This window comes from Hemitrygon akajei, chromosome 1 (genome assembly GCF_048418815.1).
Source record: "Hemitrygon akajei chromosome 1, sHemAka1.3, whole genome shotgun sequence".
NCBI classification, from domain to species: domain Eukaryota; kingdom Metazoa; phylum Chordata; class Chondrichthyes; order Myliobatiformes; family Dasyatidae; genus Hemitrygon; species Hemitrygon akajei.
Genome location: NC_133124.1, coordinates 163,264,795 through 163,288,003, shown reverse-complemented (window position 1 = coordinate 163,288,003; position 23,209 = coordinate 163,264,795). Strand labels below are relative to the sequence as shown.

Sequence of the window (23,209 nt, the reverse complement as noted above, 5' to 3'; positions counted from 1 at the left end):
TGCTAGTCCTTGTGCAGGATTCCCAAGGTTAACTTGCAGATGTAATCGGTGGGAAGGAAGGCAAATGCAATTTTAGCATTCATTTCGAGAGGACTAGACTATTAAAGCAGGGATGTAATGCTGAGGCTTTATAAGACTCTGGTGAGGCCTCATTCGGATTATTGTGAGCAGTTTTGTTCCCCTTATCTAAGAAAGGATGTGCTGATATTGGGAGGGTTCAAAGGGGGTTCAGGAAATTGATCCCAGCAATGTAAGGCTTCTCAAATGAGGGAAGTTTGGCTCTGAGCCTGCACTTGCTGGAATTTAGGGAAATAGAAGGTGGGGGAGGATCTCACTGAATCCTATTGAATGTTGGAAGGCCAAGATGGAGTGGGTGTGGAGAGGATGTTTCCTATAGTGAGGGAGCCTAGGACCAGAGGGCACAACCTCAGGGTTGTCCATTTATAACAGAGATCGGGAGGAATTTCTTCAAGCCAGAAGGTGGTGAATCTGTGGAATTTATTGCCACAGGGGGCTGTGGAGGCCAGGTCTCTGGGTGTATTTAAGGCAGAGGTTCATAGGTTGTTGATAAGTCAGGGCGTAAAAGATTACGGGAGGAAGGCAAGTGAATGGAGTCGAGAGGGAAATGGATCAGTCATGATCAAACGGTGGAGCGGATTTGAAGAACCGAATGGCCTAATTTGTTCCTCTATCTGATGGTCTAAGTCGCCTTGCTCACCACGCCCTCTCCTCATTGCTGCTGTGAGGGAGGAGGTAGCAGAGCCTGAGGACGCACACTCATCATGGACAGCACAGTAGCATAACGGGCAGCAGGTCACTATTACAGAGCCAGGGACACCGGTTCGATTCCCAGCACCGTCTGTAAGGAGATGTATGTTCTCCCCGTCTCCGCACGGGATCCGACGGGTGCTCAGGTTTCTGCTTTCCTCCCACCTTCCAAAGACACCCAGATGAATGGGTTAATTGGTCCGACGGGTGTGATTTAGCAGAGCAGGTTCATCGGGTTGGAAGAGCCTGTTACTGTGGTTTATTTCTCTACAAATTAAAGAACAGTTTTAGAACAGCTTCCTAATGTTCATCAGATGTCTGAATGGTCCGTGAACCCATGAACACCAGCTCACTATGATCTCCCTTTTTGCACTATCTACTTTTTACACAATTCTTATTGTACTTTTTTATGTATTCCACTGCGTTGCTGCTTCAACAGAAAAAAATGTCATGTGTATCTCAGTGATAATGAACCAGATCTGATTCTGAACTTGTTCAAATGTCAATGTTTATTTTGTTGTGTGTTATGTATAAGTCTGTCTGATCTACAAACTCCATTTCCCTGACATTTTTGTCTGCACCCTGCCCTGGGATATCTTCCCAAAATCAACACCTCACACTTAGCATCATGGAGTCATAGAAAGCTAAAGCACAGAAACAGGCCCGTAAACATTGAAATCAAAATCGTATCCACCACTTTTGCTAGCAGCTTGTTCCACACTCTCCCCTCCCTCGGTGAAGTGGTTTCCCCTCATGTTCCCCTTAAATATTTTACTTTTCACCCTTAACCCATGATCTCCAGTTGTCGTGTCACCCAATCTCAGTGGAAAAAGCCTGCTTGTATTTACCCGATCTATACCCCTCATAACGTTGTGTTCATCTATCAAATCTCCCCTCAGTCTTTATGTTCCAAGGAATAAAGTTATAACCGACTCAATCTTTTCTTGTAACTCACGTCTCCAGTCCTGGCAACATCCTGTAAATTTTCTCTGTAAACTTTCAATCTTATTTGCATCTTTCCTGTAGGTAGGTGACCAAAACTGCACACAGTTCTCCAAATTAGGCCTCACCAACATCATACAACTTGAACATAACAACCCATCTCCTGTGCTCACTATTTTGATCGATGAAGCCCAATATGCCAAATACTTTCTTTAGGACCCTATCTGCCTGCTACACACACTTTCAGTGAATTATGGTTGTGCATTCCCAGTCCCCTTTGTTCCACCACACTCCTCAGTGCCCGACCATTCAATGTAACACGTACCCTGGTTGGTCCTACCGAAATTCAACACCTCGTACTTGTCTGCATGAAATTCCATCTGCCATTTTTCATCCCATTTTTCCAGTTGGTACGGATCCCACTGCAGGCTATGATCGTCTTCCTCACTGTCCACTACAACACAAATCTTGGTGTCATCTGCAAATTTGCTGATCCAGTTTACCACATTATCATTCAGAATGTTGATACAGATGACAAACAACAACAGACACATCACCGATCCCTACAGCAGTCCACTAGTCACAGACGAAACTATCTGTTACCAATCTCTGGCTTCTTCCATAATCCAATTTACTACCTCATCTTCATTCTCAAGTAATGGAATCATCTTGACCAATGTCCCATGCGGGACTTTGTCAAAGGCCTTGCTGAAGTCCACGTAGATAACATCCACTGCCTTATCTTCATCAACTTTCCTGGTAACTTCCTCAAAAAACTCTGTAAGATTGGTTAGACACGACCTACCACACACAAAGCCATCCTGACTATCCCTAATCAATCCTGTCTATTAAATACTCATATACCTGGTCCCTAAGAATAACGTCCGATAACTTTCCCACTACTGATGTCAGACTCAGCGGCCTATAATTTCCTGGTTCATTCTTACAGCCTTTCTTATACAGCAGAACAGCATCAGCTATTCTTCACTCATCTGGTACCTCACCTGTCATTAAGGATGATTTAACTGGGACCCCTGCAGTTTCAGCACTTGCATTCCACAGGATCCGAGGGAATACCTTGTGAGGAGTGAGCACCTCCTCTGTAATCTGTACAGGGTCCAGGACCTCACTGCTGCTTAGCCTCACTTCTTTCAACTCTGTGTCCATCTCCCAAGTTGATACAGATGTGTAAAATCAATTTCAGATCTCCCCGTTTCTTTTGGCTTCAAGCCTAGATTACCATTGTGATCTCGCAGTGGACCAATTTTGTCCTTTGCAATCCTTTTGCTCTTAACATACTGTGTCTGTAGAAGCCCTTAGGATTCTCCTGTGTCTTGGTCTGTTGGAGCAAGTTAATGCCTTCTTTTAGCCTTCCTTGTTTCTTTCTTAAGTGTTCTCTTGCATTGCCTTGAAATTAATGGCATAATGATCACTAGATGCAAAGTTTTCCAGTTTAACTCCAGCTGCCATCCCTTGGCCCTGTTCCCCAGGTCATCTGGAATTCCGTGTATTCTGAGATAACCCTCTTCACTGTGCACTACCTCACCAACTTCGTTGATCGGGTAAACTAATTTGAAGAGGGACACTGCACAATCCCTTCAGTACACCATTGGTCACAGGCCCCCACTTTAGAGGAACTCCATTCCCATCGCAACTCTTAACCACCAAGGCCAATATTGTGTCCATTTCCTTATCTCACCCTCAATCCCACGTGTTCTCACATGCCAGACTAGCTACAAGGTGACATCTTTTCAAACTCCCCCATAGACAACATCTGCCTTGCCATGTCAATCCTCTTGGCCACACCTTGTCCCCACCGTGTATCACTCCCACCCAATGGCTTATGTGAAGTAATGGTCAGGAGGAATCTAAATGAGGTCTCCACCATTCGTGGCCCTGCTGCCTACCTGTTGCTGTACCCAGCCCACAGCCACTCCCTCTTTGGCTCAGAGGTGCTCCCCCCCACCAAACGGATGATCCTTCCCCCGTCCAGTGCTGCTCTCACCAGCAAACACAGTCTCCCCATCCCATTACTTGCGAATCTACACAAGTAAGAAAGTAGAGGTGAAGTTGAGCCTTTGTGATGACGCTTACATGCCGGTCCCAGAACAGATCCCCTGATATGTTAACGCCGAGGAATTTTTACCTAACTGACTCCCTCTGCCTCTGATGCCCAAGTGAGGACTGGCTCATGTACCTCCGGTTTCCTCCTATAGTCTGTAATCAGCTCTTGGCTTTCCTGACATTGACCATAAAATATAAAACCAGAATTAGGCCATTTGGCCCATCAAGTCTGCTCTAGCATTCCAACATAGCTGAACCATTTTTCCCTCTCAGCCCCAATCTCCTGCCTTCTCCCCATATCCCTTCATCCCTGACCAATCCATCAATCTCTGCCTTAAATATACCCAGTGACTTGGCCTCCACAGCCATCTGTGGCAACAAGTTATAGGTTGTGTGTGAGGGTGTGTTTTGGTTGTGTGTTTGTGTGAGGGTGTCTGCAGGGAGATTGGGGCACTCAGTGGATTTTTTGTTTTTAGCCGAGACACCAGACACGCTGCTCAGACGGACGTAGCAGTCTGTCACATGATCCTTCTGCTCCCGCCATATCATCAGGACAGCACAGAATTGAGTTCCGAGCACCTCCTTGCCAAGCTTTACGATGGACAGCGCATGTTGTGCAACAACGTGAGGAGCCCGGGCTTTGTCTGAATCACCAATTTTCCACCCAAAGAACAGTAAAGGCTTTCTTAATAAGAGGAGTCAATTTCCGTCCTTGAGATTTTAGTGTATACTCGTCACAAATGTGACAAAGAATCGCAGTTGTTGCAACATTGGCAGGACATTCTGCAATCACAAATACTCCTGAAAATACTGAGTGAAAAACATTCCTCTAATATCCCCCTTGAACTTCCCTCCCCTTACCTTAAAGCCATGTCCTCTTGTACTGAGCAGTGGTGCCCTGGGGAAGAGGCACTGGCTGTCCACTCTGTCTATTCCTCTTAATATCTTGTACACCTCTATCATGTCTCCACTCAGCCTCCTTCTCTCCAAGGAGTCAAGCCCTAGCTCCCTTAATCTCTGATCATAATCCATACTCTCTAAACCAGGCAGCATCCTGGTAAATCTCCTCTGTACCCTTTCCAATGCTTCCACATCCTTCCTATAGTGAGGTGACCAGAACTTTACACAGTACTCCAAGTGTGGCCTAACCAGAGTTTTATAGAGCTGCATCATTACATCGTGTCTCTTAAACTCTATCCCTCGACTTATGAAAGCTAACACCCCATAAGCTTTCTTAACTACCCTATCTACCTGTAAGGCAACTTTCAGGGATCTGTGGACATGTACCCCCAGATCCCTCTGCTCCTCCACAGTACCAAGTATCCTGCCATTTACTTTGTACTCTGCCTTGGAGTTTGTCCTTCCAAAGTGTACCACCTCACACTTCTCCAGTTTGAACTCCATCTGCCACTTCTCAGCCCACTTCTGCATCCTATCAATGTCACTCTGCAATTTTCGACAATCCTCTACACTATCTACACCACCACCAACCTTTGTGTCGTCTGCAAACTTGCCAACTCACCCTTCTACCCCCACTTCCAGGTCGTTAATAAAACTCACGAAAAGTAGAGGTCCCAGAACAGATCCTTGTGGGACACCACTAGTCACAACCCTCCAATCTGAAAGTAATCCCTCCACCACGACCCTCTGCCTTCTGCAGGCAAGCCAATTCTGAATCCACCCGGCCAAACTTCCCTGGATCCCATGTCTTCTGACTTCCTGAACAAGCCTACCGTGTGGAACCTTGTCAAATGCCTTACTAAAATCCATGTAGATCACATCCACTGCACTACCCTCATCTATATGCCTGGTCACCTCCTCAAAGAACTCTATCAGGCTTGTTAGGCACGATCTGCCCTTCACAAAGCCATGCTGACTGTCCTTGATCAGACCATGATTCTCTAAATGCCCATAGATCCTATCTCGAAGAATCTTTTCCAACAGCTTTCCCACCACAGACGTAAGGCTCACTGGTCTATAATTACCTGGACTATCCCTACTACCTTTTTTGAACAAGGGGACACCATTCGCCTCCCTCCAATCCTCCAGTACCATTCCTGTGGACAACGAGGACATAAAGATTCTAGCCAGAGGCTCAGCAATCTCTTCCCTCAAGTCGTGGAGCAGCATGGGGAATATTCCATCAGTCCCCGGGGACTTATCCGTCCTAATGTATTTTAACAACTCCAGCATCTCCTCTCCCTTAATGAACATGCTCCGGAACATCAACCTCACTCATATTGTCCTCACCGTCATCAAGTTCCCTCTCAGTGGTGAATACCGAAGAGAAGTATTCATTGAGGACCTCGCTCACTTCCACAGCCTCCAAGCACATCTTCCCACCTTTATCTGTAATTGGTCCTACCTTCACTCCTGTCATCCTTTTGTTCTTCACATAATTGAAGAATGCCTTGGGGTTTTCCTTTACCCTACTCGCCACGGCCTTCTCATGCCCCCTTCTTGCTCTTCTCAGCCCCTTCTTAAGCTCATTTCTTGCTACCTTATATTCCTCAATAGACCCATCTGATCCTTGTTTCCTAAACCTCATGTATGCTGCCTTCTTCCACCTAACTAGATTGTCCACGTCCCTTGTCACCCATGGTTCCTTCACCCTACCATTCTTTATCTTCCTCACTGGGACAAATTTATCCCTAACGTCCTGCAAGAGATCCTTAAACATCGACCACATGTCCATAGTACATTTCCCTGCAAAAACATCATCCCAATTCACACCCGCAAGTTCTAGCCTTATAGCCTCATAATTTGCCCTTCCCCAATTAAACATTTTCCTGTCCTCTCTGATTCTATCCTTTTCCATGATAATGCTAAAGGCCAGGGAGTGGTGATCACTGTCCCCCAGATGCTCACCCACTGAGAGATCTGTGACCTGACCCGGCTCGTTACCTAATACTGGATCTAGTATGGCATTCCCCCTAGTCGTTCTGTCAACATATTGTGTTTGTCCCTTGCAATCCTTTTGCTCTTAACGTATCTGTAAAATCCCATAGGATTCTCCTTCACCTTGTCTGCTCGAGCAACCTCACGCCTTCTTTTAGCCCTCCTGATGTTCTGCATTTCTTGTACTCCATAACTACCTCATTAGTTCCTACCTGTAATCAACCTCCTATCTTTCTTACTCAGGGCCTCAATATCTCTTGTAAAAATGAAGGTTCCCTAAAGCTGCTATCTTTATCTTGTGTTCAGACAGGCACATCTAAACTCTGTTCTATCTCTCGGACTCTAACATCCAATCTCCATCCTATCCAGCCTTTCTACAGTATAAGAGTCCCAGCCAATCTTTGGAAAGTTAATAATCACCTGCTATCACAACCTTATTTTTCTTGCAGTTGTCTCTCTACAAATTTGCTCCATGATCCCATTAACCTAGACATCCCTTTCTTGTTCCGCGGATCCACACATACAGCATCAGTAGACAAGTCCCCCAGTCTGTCCTGTCTGAGCACTGCCATGACATTTTCCCTCACTAATAATGCTACCCCTCCCACTTTAGTCCCTCTGTAAACAACAAAACACTGGAGCATTGAGCTGCCAGTCCTGCCCCCCTTATACCAACGGCTAATGGCTACAATGACATAATTCCACGTGTTGATCCATGCTCTATGTTCATCCGCCTTTCCTATGATATGATATTCCTTACAGTGAAATAGATGAAACTCAGTATTAGTCCCAAGATACTCAACCTTTCAATTCCTGTCTTTGTATTTCGGCTTAACATCTCTCCCCACAACCACTCAAATATCTGTTCTAGTGTTCTGGTTACCAGCCTCCATTATTCAATGTATACCGGGAGAAAAAACATTTGGTATAATTTGCATATTATCGGGCAGCTTACCTTCATATTTCATCTTCCCCACACCCCCATTTTCTTGCTGCCTTCAGTTGGTTTTAAAAGCTTCCCAATCATCTAATTTCCCACTAATTTTTGCTGTATTAAATGTCGTCCTTTCAGCTGTTATTCTGTCTTTGATTTCCCTTCTCAGCCATTGTTCCTTCGTCCTCCCTGTAGAAAACTTCCTCATCTTTGGGACTCAGGATCCATATGCACAACGTTACAAAGCACTCTGGTATAATATAGGTTCCATTTTGTTGCAACAAGTGAAGTACATTTCCACGTACAACACGGATTTCCACGGATGCTGCCCGACCTGCTAAATTCCTCCAGCGTGTTGTACATGTTGCTTTGACCACAGCATCTGCAGTGTACTTTGTGTTTAAGTACATTCCCACATCGCCTCCCTTTTGTAATTTCATGTCAACACTGCATTTCACCAAATACTATAATTGAAATATGTAAATATTTGTACTTAAACCAAAGATGCAGTTTCAAACCCTATCCAAAATTTCCTTTTCATCCATCTACCTCAATAATTGCCCATTCCTTTAACATCCTCTCCTTCATCCTGTTATTTCACACGATAATTATAAAAGAATACCAGCCATTTCTATAATTCCAATAGTTATACCAGAACACAGAATTGTTGCTCCCCATCCTTCCAGTGTCCTGAAAGTACAGGAACACAGGAGACCCCTTTCTCTGAAAGAACTGAATCCCAAGCCACTCTGCTCTGTAATGCTACTGTACGAGCAGCCATCAGTTCTGAGACAACTTGGTTAATACTTATTGGGTTTGATCAAAGGCAAGTGTAGTTTCATTCATTATTTTCTACAAATTCGATGCCATATTAATCAGTCCCCGTGACAGCCTCACGGTCCCATATCCCGGCAAGGCAATCGTCCAGAATCACTCAACCTCTGTTTTGGATCTCTGGTGCCACCAGACCAGAGGGTGGTGAGGTGGTGAATTGAATTGAATTGACTTTATTTCTTACACCCTTCACATACGTGAGGAGTAAAAATCTTTACATTTCTGTCTAAATGTGCAATGTATAGTCATTTGTAATAAATAGTCTGTATAACAGGACAGAAATACAATGGTGTCAGTGTGAATTAATCAGTCTGATGGCCTGGTGGAAGAAGCTGTCCCGGAGCCTGTTGGTCCTGGCTTTTATGCTGCGGTACCACTTCCCAGATGGTAGCAGCTGGAACAGTTTGTAGTTGTGGTGACTTGGGTCTGCAATGATTCTTTGGGCCCTTATTACACATCTGTCACTGAAACAGTGGGAAGTTCACATTTACAGATGTACTGGGCTGCCCGCACCACTCTCTGCAGAGTCCTGCGATTGAGGGAGGTACAGTTCCCATACCAGGCAGTGATGCAGCCAGTCAGGATGCTTTCAATTGTGTCCCTGTTGCATGTTCTTAGGATTTGGGGGCCCATACCGAACTTCTTCAACTGTCTGAGGTGAAAGCGGCGCTGTTGTGCATTTTTCACCACACGGCCGATATGTACAGACCACGTGAGATCATCGCTGATGTGTATGGCAAGGAACTTAAACGCCAAGTTTAAATATTGCAAGTATCGCACGTGGAGTATTGAGTAGGCAAGGCAACAGCAGCCCTTCCAGGGCCAATGCTCTTTCCACTACCCCTCATTCTCAGGGAAGATGCCCGACAGACGGGGGTAGGTCCAGTCACCACATAGCCAATGAGTACTCTTCAGCAGACGGGCAGGACTGAAGTTTGTTAGTTCCATATATACACCTTTACTGCTCCCAGATAGCGACCTTCAAGTTGCAGTGATACGTAACCTGGTCAATACCCTCAGTTCCAGAAAAGGAACATTTGAATCTCCTCTCAATCACTGACGAACCATCAGTGTATTTATTTTTCTCGATATTTATCATGTGTAACCCTCAGGTTGGGCTGGCGGTGTTAGTCTAGGGAAGACAGTCTCCAGCTCCACCAGATGTGTGAAACCTGAGGTGTAAAACCTCTTGTTTGTGTGGATCTGTGTGATCTGTTCCCCCGTTACAAATCAGTACCACGAAATAACAGAGAGTACACCATGTGCAGTTAATCAATTTTGCTTTTTAATTCTTCATTTGACTAAAGGGTTAGTAAAGTAAAACAAAAAGAAAAGGGCCCATTTTAATGAAACAGTCTAATGTGCACGTTGGAGCTCACAGTTTCCTCCTGCTGGTCCTCCATCGATTTCCCCGGGCTCCGTTGACTCCTGGCTCCACTCCAAGTCCACTCCGTCCTGCTGTCTATGACCTTTCCTTTCTGGCGTCTTCTGTCTTCATCTCTCGTCAAACAAAAGACCCAGACACCTCGTTCTCAGGCACAGAACAAGAAAAAACTCTCCCTTCATTGGACGGTACACATTCCAATCTCTATCTCCATTATATCCCGTTATCTCTATCTCCTAAACAGAGATACCGTTTTGGATACTGTTGGGGCAGATGTCTCATCAGGGGAAGGCAGCAGCAGCCGAGTTCATGGCACCATGGGTGGCTCTGCGGCACAGGAGGGAAGGAAAAGGAGTGGGAGAGCTATAGTGATAGGGGATTCGATTGTAAGGGGAATAGATAGGCGTTTCTGCGGCCGCAAACGAGACTCCAGGATGGTATGTTGCCTCCCTGGTGCAAGGGTCAAGGATGTCTCTGAGTAGTTGCAGGACATTCTGGAATGGGAGGGTGAACAGCCAGTGGTCGTGGTGCACATAGGTACCAACGATATAGGTAAAAAATGGGATGAGGTCCTACAAGGTGAATTTAGGGAGTTAGGAGATAAACTAAAAAGTAGGACTACAAAGGTAATAATCTCTGGATTACTACCAGTGCCACGTGCTAGTCAGAGTAGAAATAGGAGTATATTTCAGATGAATACATGGCTTGAAAAATGGTGCAAAGGGGAGGGATTCAAATTTCTGGGGATTGGAACCAATTCTGGGGGAGGTGGGACCGGTATAAACAGGACGGTCTGAACCTGGGCTGGACTGGAACCAATGTCCTAGGAGGAGTGTTTGCTACTGCTGTTCAGGAGGCTTTAAACTAATGTGGCAGGGGGATGGGAACAAGTACAGAGAGACAGTGGGGTGTAAAATGAGGGTAGAAGCAAAAAGTAAGAAGGTGAAAAGTAAAAGTGGCAGGCAGGCAAATCTAGGGCAAAAGGCAAAAAGGGCCACTTTTCAACATAGTTGTATAAGGGCTAAGAGTGTTGTAAAAACGAGCCTGAAGGCTTTGTGTGTCAATGCGAGGAGTATTCGTAACAAGGTGGATGAATTGAATGTGCAGATAGTTATTAATGAATATGATAGAGTTGGGATCACAGAGACATGGCTCCAGGGTAACCAAGGATGGGAGCTCAACATCCAGGGATATTCAATATTCAGGAGGGATAGTCAGGAAAGAAAAGGAGGTGGGGTAGCATTGGTGGTTAGAGAGGAGATTAACACAATAGAAAGGAAGGACTGGAGGATGTGGAATCGATATGGGTAGAGCTGCATAACACTAAGGGGCAGAAAACGCTGGTGGGAGTTGTGTACAGGCCACCTAACAGTAGTAGTAAGGTTGGGGATGGCATTAAACAGGAAGTTAGAAATGAGTGCAATAAAGGAACAGTAGTTATAATGGGTGACTTCAATCTACATATAGATTGGGTGAACCAAATTGGTAAGTGTGCTGAGGAAGAGGATTTCTTGGAATGTATGCGGGATGGTTTTCTGAACCAACGTGTCGAGGAACCAACTGGAGAGCAGGCCATTCTAGATTGGGTATTGAGCAATGAGGAAGGGTTAGTTAGCAATCTTGTTGTGCGAGGCCCCTTGGGCAAGAGTGACCATAATATAGTGGAATTCTTCATTAAGACGGAGGGTGACATAGTTAATTCAGAAACAAAGGTTCTGAACTTAAAGAAGGGAAACTTTGAAGGTATGAGACGTGAATTAGCTGAGATAGACTGGCAAATGATACTTAAAGGGTTGACGGTGGATATGCAATGGCAAGCATTTAAAGATCGCATGGATGAACTACAACAATTGTTCATCCCAGTTTGGCAAAAGAATAAATCAGGGAAGGTAGTGCACCCGTGGCTAACAAGGGAAATTAGGGATAGTATCAAGTCCAAAGAAGAAACATATAAATTAACCAGAAAAAGCAGCACACCTGAGGACTGGGAGAAATTCAGAGACCAGCAGAGGAGGACAAAGGGCTTAATTAGGAAAGGGATAAAAGATTATGAGAGAAAGCTGACAGGGAACACAAAAACTAACTGTAAAAGCTTTTATAGATATGTGAAAAGAAAAAGATTGCTCAAGACAAATGTAGGTCCCTTACAGTCAGAAACAGGTGAATTGATCATAGGGAACAAAGATATGGCAGACCAATTGAATAACTACTTTGGTTCTGTCTTCACCAAGGAGGATTAAACAATCTTATGGAAATAGTAGGGGACCGAGGGTCTAGTGAGATGGAGGAACTGAGGGAAATACATGTTAGTAGGGAAGTGGTGTTAGATAAATTGAAGGGATTAAAGGCAGATAAATCCCCAGGGCCAGATGGTCTGCATCCCAGAGTGCTTAAGGAAGCAGCCCATGAAATAGTGGATGCATTAGTGATAATTTTTCAAAACTCCTTAGATTCTGGATTGGTTCCTGAGGGTTGGAGGGTGGCTAATGTAACCCCACTTTTTAAAAAAGGAGGGAGAGAAAAACCGGAGAATTATAGACCGGTGAGTCTGACATCGGTGGTGGGGAAAATGCTAGAGTCGGTTATCAAAGATGTGGTAACAGCACATTTGGAAAGAGGTGAAATCATCGGAGAAAATCAGCACGGATTTGTGAAAGGAAAATCATCTCTGACGAATCTTATAGAATTTTTTGAAGATGTAACTAGTAGAGTGGATAGGGGAGAGCCAATGGATGTGGTATATTTAGATTTTCAAAAGGCTTTTGACAAGGTCCCACTCAGGAGATTAGTGTGCAAACTTAAAGCACATGGTATTGGGGGTATGGTATTGATGTGGATAGAGAATTGGTTGGCTGACTGGAAGCAAAGAGTGGGAGTAAACCAGACTTTTTCAGAATGGCAGGCAGTGACTAGTGGGGTACCGCAAGGCTCAGTGCTGGGACCTCAGTTGTTTACAATATATATTAATGATTTAGACGAGGGAATTAAATGCACCATCTCCAAGTTTGCGGATGACACGAAGCTGGGTGGCGGTGTTAGCTGTGAGGAGGATGGTAAGAGGATACAGGGTGACTTGGATAGGTTAGGTGAGTGAGCAAATTCATGGCAGATGCAATTCAATGTGGATAAATGTGAGGTTATCCACTTTGGTTGCAAGAACAGGAAAACAGATTATTATCTGAATGGTGGCTGATTAGGAAAAGGGAAGGTGCAACGAGACCTGGGTGTCATTGTACACCAGTCATTGAAGGTGGGCATGCAGGTACAGCAGATGGTGAAAAAGGCAAATGGTATGTTGGCATTCATAGCAAAAGGATTTGAGTACAGGAGCAGGGAGGTTCTACTGCAGTTGTACAAGGCCTTGGTGAGACTGCACCTAGAGTATTGTGTGCAGTTTTGGTCCCCTAATCTGAGGAAAGACATTCTTGCCATAGAGGGAGTACAAAGAAGCTTCACCAGCTTGATTTCTGGGATGTCAGGACTTTCATATGAAGAAAGACTGGATCGACTAGGCTTATACTCACTAGAATTTAGAAGATGGAGGGGGGATCTTATTGAAACGTATAAAATTCTAAAGGGATCAGACAGGCTAGATGCAGGAAGATTGTTTCTGATGTTGGGGAAGTCCAGAACGAGGAGTCACAGTTTAAGGATAAAGGGGAAGCTTTTTAGGACCGAGATGAGGAAAAACTTCTTCACACAGAGAGTGGTGAATGTGTGGAATTCTCTGCCACAGGAAACAGTTGAGGCCAGTTCATTGGCTATATTTAAGACGAAGTTAGATATGGCCCTTGTGGCTAAAGGGATCAGGGGTATGGAGAGAAAGCAGGTACAGGGTTCTGAGTTGGATGATCAGCCATGATCATACTGAATGGTGGTGCAGGCTCGAAGGGCCGAATGGCCTACTCCTGCACCTATTTTCTATGTTTCTATAACCCAAACACTGTTGCTACAGAAAAACCCATTGAAACCTTTCCCAGGGCATTACACATGTAATGCATTGTACTGCTGCTGCTGACTTAACAAATTTCACAACATGCCGGTGATATTGAAACTGATTCTGACTTTACTCTCCTCGTTAGTTTTCAATCACTGACACATTTTACTGAGCTTGTTTTACTTTGCCTTCTTTACCACCCTATCAATCCATGTGGAAAGTGGAGAGAGCAACGGACCTGGACTAGGAGATTCCTCTTCCCATCTCTGAGGGTCTCACCATTAAAGGTGCACCGTCAATTTACATTTCATCTCCCAAAGAGCACTACCTCACAGTTGACCAAATTAAACTCCATACGCCATTTCTCTGCCCATATCAGTAACTGACATCCGGCTGTGTCCTTTGGCAGACTTCGACACGATCCACAACACCAGCGATCTTCATGTTGTCTACATACTTACCAAGCCACCCATCCATATTCTCATCCGAGTCACTTCTATATATCACAATCAGTGTAGGTCCCAGACGGGTCCCTGCAGATTACCATGAGCCACGGGCCTCCCACCACTACTCTCTCTTCTGTGAGCAGCCAGCTGTGAAGCCAAATGGCCTATAGACTGGATCCCATGCATCTCAACCATCTGAATGTACGTCCCATGAAGAATCTTGCCAAATGCATTACGAAAAGCCACGTAGACAATATCCACAGCTCTACCTTCAATCACCCTTGTCACCTCAAGTTAGTAAGACACGATTTGTCTCCCACAAAACCGTGCTAACTGCCCCAAATTAGGCCAAATGCTTGTAAATCCCAGTCATCCCCCCACCTCCGACTGAAGACTCTCTGGTTTATAGTTTCCAGGATTGTCCCAATTTCCCTTTAATAAATGGAACAACAACAGCTTCTCGATACTCCCGTGGCAGGAGAGGTCATGAAGATGTTGATCAAAGCCACAGCAATCTTCTCTCTTGCCTCTCTCACTAACTTGTGGTATATCATGTCAGGCCCTGGGGACTTATCCACCTTCATGTTCTTCAAAAGACCCAACACTACCTCCTACTGCAGATATAGAGATGCCCTAGTAAATTATCTCAGTCCACACTGATCTCACCATCCTCACTGGTAATACTGATGTAAATTACTCATTTATGACCTTGCCCACATCCTCCACCTCCAAATACATGTTCCGTCCTTAATCCATGAATGGTCCTACCCTCTCCCATTTACACTCTGCTCTTGATCGACCGTATGAGTAGAGTGCCCTGGATTCTCTTTAGTCCAACTTGCCAAGGGCATTTCACAGCCACTCCTGGTTTTCCTAATTCCCTTTGTGAGTTCATTTCTGGTTTCCTTAAAATTCTCAGTTTCTCTGGTTGAATCTGGCTTCCTAAACCTTACCTACACTTCCTTTTCTTTTTGACTAAATTCACCACCTCTCTCAACATCCAAGGTTCCCTGACCTTGCCATCCCTGACCTCCTGACATGGAGAATACCTGTCCTGTACTCTGTGAAGTTGGTTTTTTAACACCCTCCACAGGTCAGATGTGGACTTGTCTAAAAACTACTGTTCCCAGTTAATTATGCTTAGTTCCTGCTGAATAGTCTTGTAATTTGCCGTGCTCTAATCTAGTACTCTGGCACGATTTGTACTTGCCCTTATCGTTAGATATCTTAAAACTTGTGGTTAGTGTTCGCCTGACAATTCTCCCATGGGAATGTGTCAGTCTGGCCAGGCTTATTACTCAACAGCAGGTCCACCTCACCTCACCTATGTTTTAAGAGACACTCCTGGATGCATCTACCAAATTCTGTCCTGTCTGATCTCTCACACTACGGAGCAGTGTATATTGGAGTAACTGAAATCAACCACGACAAAAGCCCTGATACAATCAGAATGATTGCATCTTTATTGTTTTGAGTTTTACCCATACACACTCAATGGATCCAATCACCTTTAATCTCCTTCTATCGATTCTCAAACATTGAAACGGTGGAACATTCAGCACCTATTCCAGTTCTCCAGCCCCTGTCAAACTACTGTCCCAAGTAGCTACTGGGTGCACCAACTGCAGATATCATCATCGGGGAGACCGTGAGACAAGACCATAAGACATGAGGACAGCACCATAGTGTGGTAGTTACCACAACACTTTACAGTACAGGTGACCCAGGATCAATTCCCACCACTGTCAGGAAGGAGCTTGTATGTTGTCCTTGTGACCCTGTGGGTTTCCTCCGGGTGCTCTGGTTTCCACCCAGAGTCCAAAAGGGAACCGGTTGGTAGGTTGATTAGTCATTGTAAACTGTCCCGTGATTGGGCTAGGATTCTTGCTGGGCCGAATGCCTCGAAGAGCCTATTCTGCTCTGTATCTCAGTCAGTACATAAATAGATAAAGCAGCAGATATAAATGAATAAATATATCAACACACAAACAGAGGAGCTGATTAGGCCTCTCTGCTCTGCTATTCCAAGATGGCAGATTTAGTTTATCTCTCTACTGCATTCGCCTGCCTGCCCCCGTAATCTTCGGTAATTTCCTAATCAAGGGTCTGTTAAATTCAGCTAAAGTTTACACAATGACATGGCCATAAATTTCTACAGATTCACCAACTTCTGCCTAAATAAATTCCTCATCATCTCTTTTCTAATAGGACATCCTTGTATTCTGAGGCTGTGCCCTCTGATCGAAGACTCCACTGTAGAAAACGTTCTCTGTATGTCCACTCTATCTCAACCTTTGATACTTTTCAAAACTCCTTTCTTTTAAGCTCCAGCAAGAACAGGCCCAGAATCATCAAATGCTCCTGATATATTAACACTTTCATTTCTCATTCTCATGAACTTTCTCTGGACCCTCTCTTCTGTTTATTCAGTGTTGATAACAAAACAAAATAATGGTTATCAGCTTGGTCTACTGTAAGGAAGGTAGAGGCAAAGAAAGACAATGAACAAAGAAATTATCATTTTTACAAGAAGTAGCTCAGACTGGAGAGTTTCCAGTGATACAGAATAACCTATCAACTGGTCGGGTTCAATTGTATGACACACACTGCAAAGGAGCTTCTGGAAAAGTACAGAATCACCTGTACTACTGATACTGAAAACTCAATGAACAATTACTCATACAGGTAATTATATAAACATTATAAGCAAACTGGAAGAAAAAGAACAATGTTACTCTAATCCAACACTACCTTCCTGTCTGCACTGAAACAATGTCAAAGGTCAACAGCAAAATAAAACATCTTAAGGAAGGTCTTACCTGCGACTTCTCACTGCTCCCCCTCCCCACACCTGGGTCACTTACTCAGCCTCTTCACACCAGAGCCGCTCAGCTCCCAACTCCAAAGACTCCAGCCTGCTTGACCCCAACTTCTTTCTATTAGCTGCTGTTCATTACCTGATTACCCAATCACTGTTGACTATCAATTTGCAAATGTGTCTCCTTTAAGGTCCTAGTGAGGTGAAACTTACCACCAAGTGGGACTGGGAAACGTTTGAAAAAACCAACAGAGGGCAACTACAACAGCCACAAGGAAGGAAAAGTTGAAGTATGAAGGTAAGCGAGCTTAGCAAGAGTGCATGGCATTTCAGAACAAATACGAGCATGGATAGAGCTTTGGCTATTGGAAGGGGGCAAAGAGTGGGAATTAACAGGTCCTTTTCTGATTGGCTGCCGTTCCTCAGGGGTCAGTTTTGGGACTACTTCTCTGTACATTGTATATCAGTGATTTGGCTGACAGAATTGCTGGCTTTGTGGCCAAGTTTGTGGATGATACAAAGACATGTGGAGGGACAGGTAGAATTGTGGAAGGAGAGGGGGTGCAGAAGGACTTGGACTGATTCTGAGAATAGGCAAAGAAATGACAATTTTCCAAATGGAGAGAAAATGGGAAAAAATGAGGTGCAAAAGGACATGCTAGTCCTTGTGCAGGATTCCCAAGGTTAACTTGCAGATGGAATCGGTGGGAAGGAAGGCAAATGCAATTTTAGCATTCATTTCGAGAGGACCAGACTATTAAAGCAGGGATGTAATGCTGAGGCTTTATAAGGCTCTGGTGAGGCCTCATTCGGATTATTGTGAGCACTTTTGTGCCCCTTATCTAAGAAAGGATGTGCTGATGTTGGGAGGGTTCAAAGGGGGTTCAGGAAATTGATCCCAGCAATGTAAGGCTTCTCAAATGAGGAAAGTTTGGCTGTGAGCCTGCACTTGCTGGAATTTAGGGAAATAGAAGGTGGGGGAGGATCTCACTGAATCCTATTGAATGTTGAAAGGCCAAGATGGAGTGGGTGTGGAGAGGATGTTTCCTATAGTGAGGGAGCTTAGGACCAGAGGGCACAACCTCAGGGTTGTCCAATTAGAACAGAAATCGGGAGGAATTTCTTCAGCCAGAAGGTGGTGAATCTGTGGAATTTATTGCCACAGGGGGCTGTGGAGGCCAGGTCACTGGGTGTATTTAAGACAGAGGTTCATAGGTTCTTGATAAGTCAGGGCGTAAAAGATTACGGGAGGAAGGCAAGCGAATGGAGTCGAGAGGGAAATGGATCAGTCATGATCAAACGGTGGAGCGGATTTGAAGAACCGAATGGCCTAATTTGTTCCTCTATCTTATGGTCTAAGTCACCTTGCTCACCACGCCCTCTCCTCATTACTGCTGTGAGGGAGGAGGTAGCAGAGCCGGAGGATGGACACTCATCATGGACAGAACAGTAGCATAATGGGTAGCAGGTCACTATTACAGAGCCAGGGGCAACGGTTCGATTCCCACCACCGTCTGTAAGGAGATATATGATCTCCCCGTCTCCGCACGGGATCCGACGGGTGCTCAGGTTTCTGGTTTCCTCCCACCTTCCAAAGACACCCAGATGAATGGGTTAATTGGTCAGACGGGTGTGATTTAGCAGAGCAGGTTCATCGGGTTGGAAGAGCCTGTTACTGTGGTTTATTTCTCTACAAATTAAAGAACAGTTTTAGAACAACTTCCTAGTGTTCATCAGATGTCCGAATGGTCCGTGAACCCATGAACACCAGCTCACTATCATCTCCCTTTTTGCACTATCTACTTTTTACACAATTCTTATTGTACTTTTTTATGTATTCCACTGCGTTGGGGCTTCAACAGAAAAAAATGTCATATGTATCTCAGTGATAATGAACCTGATCTGATTCTGAACTTGTACAAATGTCAATGTTTATTTTGTTGTGTGTTATGTATAAGTCTGTCTGATCTACAAACTCCATTTCCCTGACATTTTTGTCTGCACCCTGCCCTGGGATATCTTCCCAAAATCAACACCTCACACTTAGCATCATGGAGTCATAGAAAGCTAAAGCACAGAAACAGGCCCGTAAACATTGAAATCAAAATCGCATCCACCACTTTTGCTAGCAGCTTGTTCCACACTCTCACCTCCCTCGGTGAAGTGGTTTCCCCTCATGTTCCCCTTCCACATTTTACTTTTCACCCTTAACCCATGATCTCCAGTTGTTGTGTCAGCCAATCTCAGTGGAAAAAGCCTGCTTGCATTTACCCTATCTATACCCATAATGTTGTATACTCATAATGTTGTATACATCTATCAAATCTCTCCTGAGTCTTCTATGTTCCAAGGAATAAAGTTATATCCGACTCAATCTTTTCTTGTACCTCATGTCTCCAGTCCCGGCAACATCCTGTAAATTTTCTCTGTAAACTTTCAATCTTATTTGCATCTTTCCTGTAGGTAGGTGACCAAAACTGCACACAGTTCTCCAAATTAGGCCTCACCAACATCATACAACTTGAACATAGCAACCCATCTCCTGGGCTCACTATTATGATCGATGAAGGCCAATATGCCAAATACTTTAGGACCCAATCTGCCTGCAACACACACTTTCAATGAATTATGGTTGTGCATTCCCAGGCCCCTTTGTTCCACCACACTCCTCAGTGCCGGACCATTCAATGTAAGACGTACCCTGGTTGGTCCTACTGAAATTCAACACCTCGTACTTGTCTGCATGAAATTCCATCTGCCATTTTTCATCCCATTTTTCCAGCTGGTAGAGATCCCCCTGCAGGCTATGATCGTCTTCCTCACTGTCCACTACAACACAAATCTTGGTGTCATCTGCAAATTTGCTGATCCAGTTTACCACATTATCATCCAGAATGTTGATACAGATGACAAACAACAACAGACACATCACCAATCCCTACAGCAGTCCATTAGTCACAGAAAAAACTATCTGTTACCAATCTCTGGCTTCTTCCATAATCCAATTTACTATCTCATCTTCAATGTCAAGTAATGGAACCGTCTTGACCAATGTCCCATGTGGGACTTTGTCAAAGGCCTTGCTGAAGTCCATGTAGGTAACATCCACTCCCTTGCCTTCATCAACTTTCCTGGTAACTTCCTCAAAAAACTCTGTAAGATTGGTTAGACACGACCTACCACACACAAAGCCATCCTGACTATCCCTAATCAATCCCGTCTATTAAATACTCATATACCTGGTCCCTAAGAATACCGTCCGATAACTTTCCCACTACTGATGTCAGACTCAGCGGCCTATAATTTCCTGGTTCATTCTTACAGCCTTTCGTAAGCAGCAGAACAGCATCAGCTATTCTTCACTCATCTGGTACCTCACCTGTCATTAAGGATGATTTAACTGGGACCCCTGCAGTTTCAGCACTTGCATTCGACAGGATCCGAGGGAATACCTTGTGAGGAGTGAGCACCTCCTCTGTAATCTGTACAGGGTCCAGGACCTCACTGCTGCTTAGCCTCACTTCTTTCAACTCTGTGTCCATCTCCCAAGTTGATACAGATGTGTAAAATCAATTTCAGATCTCCCCGTTTCTTTTGGCTTCAAGCCTAGATTACCATTGTGATCTTTCAGTGGACCAATTCTGTCCTTTGCAATCCTTTTGCTCTTAACATACTGTGTCTGTAGAAGCCCTTAGGATTCTTCTGCGACTTGGTCTGTTGGAGCAAGTTAATGCCTTCTTTTAGCCTTCCTTGTTTCTTTCTTAAGTGTTCTCTTGCATTGCCTTGAAATTCAAGTCAAGTCAAGTCAACTTTTATTGTCATTTCGACCATAACTGCTGGTACAGTACACAGTAAAAATGAGACAACGTTTGTCAGGACCATGGTTTACATGACACAGTACAAAAAACTAGACTGAACTACGTAATAAAAGAAAAACACAGAGAAAGCTATACTAGTCTACAGATGTACACATGACTGCGTAAAGTACACAAAAACAGTGCAGGCATTACAATAAATAATAAACTGGACAATAGTGCAAGGTGTCAGTCCAAGCTGATGGCATAATGATCACTAGATGCAAAGTTTTCGAGTTTAACTCCAGCTGCCATTCCTTGGCCCTGTTCCCCAGGTCATCTGGAATTCCGTGTATTCTGAGATAACCCTCTTCACTGTGCACTACCTCACCAACTTCGTTGATCGGGTAAACTTATTTGAAGAGGGACACTGCACAATCCCTTCAGTAAACCGTTGGTCACATTCCCATTGCAACTCTTAACTACCAAGGCCAATATTGTGTCCATTTCCTTATCTCACCCTCGATCCCACGTGTTCTCACCTTCCAGACTAGCTACAAGGTGACATCTTTTCAAAGTCCCCCATAGACAACATCTGCCTTGCCATGTCAATCCTCTTGGCCACACCTTGTCCCCACCGTGTATCACTCCCACCCAATGGCTTATGTGAAGTAATGGTCTGGAGGGATCTAAATGAGGTCTCCACCATTCGTGGCCCTGCTGCCTACCTGTTGCTGTACCCAGCCCACAGCCACTCCCTCTTTGGCTCAGAGGTGCTCCCTCCCCCGATGCTCCCTCATTTGCCCTGAGGTACTTCCTTCCAGCTCCCTTAAAGCCGGTCACTCCCTCCAGCTCAGATGTGCTCCCCCCACCAAACGGATGATCCTTCCTCCGTCCAGTGCTGCTCTCACCAGCAAACACACTCTCCCCATCCCAGAGGATCACGGTCTGGGCTCCTTCTGCTCCTGCACACGGAGTGGCTGAGTCAGGTGTGGAAGCCCCTCAAACGCTGAAAGGGTTTATTAACCCGAGGAGCTATGTAAGTGTTAAATGAAAGTTTTCAAAGGAAAATGAATAAGGTAAACAGTAATACTCAGATCTTGAGTTGCAAAGAGTCCTTGAACGTGAGCCTGTAGGTGGTAGAATCAGTTCAGGCTGAAGTTATCCACGCCGGTACAGGAGTCTGATAGTTGAAAGGTAATACCTGTTCCTGAAGCTGGTGGTGTGGGACCAAAGGCTTCTGACCCTTCTGCCTGATTGTATCAGTGAGATGAGGGTGTTGGCAGGAACGTGAGGGTCTTTGATGATGGACGCTGTTTCCTTGTGGCAGTGTTCCTTGTAAATGTGCCCATTCCTGGGAATGCCTGTGATGGACTGGACTGTATCCACCACTTTCTTCAGCATTTTCCGTCCTTGGGCATTGGTGTTTCCACACCAGACTGCGATGCAACCAGCTGGAATGTTCTCCACTCCACATCGTTAGAACTTTCTCAGTTTTTGGTGACATCCAAGCCTTGAAAAATTTTGGAAAGGTGTATTTCAAACTTTTTCCGTACTTTTCAATGTTAATTTTAAGCCCAATCCCTTGACTGCCATGTTTGATATTGTTGAGGATAGTATTACAAACCTGAAGCCACCTAATTTGTGGGTATTGTCCTTTATGTCTCTTATGGCCAGGAGGGCGACCCTGCTCAAGTGGAAGGAGGCTGCCCCTCCCACTCATATTCAACGGATATCTGAAACTATGTTGTGCCTTGATCTAGAGAAGATTCGTTGTTCGATTTCTGATTCTAAACATGATTTTCTAATGTTCTGGGGACCCTTACTGAGTTATTTTCATAATCATTGAACTGTTATTAAAGTATGGGTCTGAGCCATTATTAATATATTATTAGATGGTAATTTTTTTTCTCTTTTTTTTCACCAACTGGCTCATTTTGGTAGTGGGGGTAGATTTTTTAAAATTATTATATTATTTTATTTCATTTCATAATTCAATCTTTTTTTCTACATGATTGATCTGGAATATGGGATACAGTGGTCATATTACTGTGATTTAAATGTAATGTAATTCGTATTACTTGTATCCTTATGAATTTTGTATTTGTATTCATGCAATTTATATAATATTAATAAAAATATTGGAAAGAAGTTTGTCAGTTTTTGGTGACAAGTGAATCTACACAAGTAAGAAAGTAGAGGTGAAGTTGAGCCTTTGTGATGACGCTTACATGCCGGTCCCAGAACAGATCCCCTGATATGATAATGCCAAGGAATTTTTACCGAACTGACTCCCTCTGCCTCTGATGGCCAAGTGAGGACTGGCTCATGTACCTCCGGTTTCCTCCTATAGTCTGTAATCAGCTCTTGGCTTTCCTGACATTGACCAT

General features: G+C 44.4%; 1 long non-coding RNA gene across 2 annotated transcripts in view; it reads left to right on the top strand.

Moving 5' to 3' along the window:
- Nucleotides 1-23,209, top strand: part of LOC140731935 (uncharacterized) — a 70,422-nt gene that overhangs the window by 32,198 nt on the left and 15,015 nt on the right. For both annotated transcript variants that reach the window (XR_012099944.1, XR_012099947.1), the window contains one exon: nucleotides 17,217-17,323. This is a non-coding gene — a long non-coding RNA (uncharacterized lncRNA). The remainder of the gene's footprint in view (nucleotides 1-17,216; nucleotides 17,324-23,209) is intronic.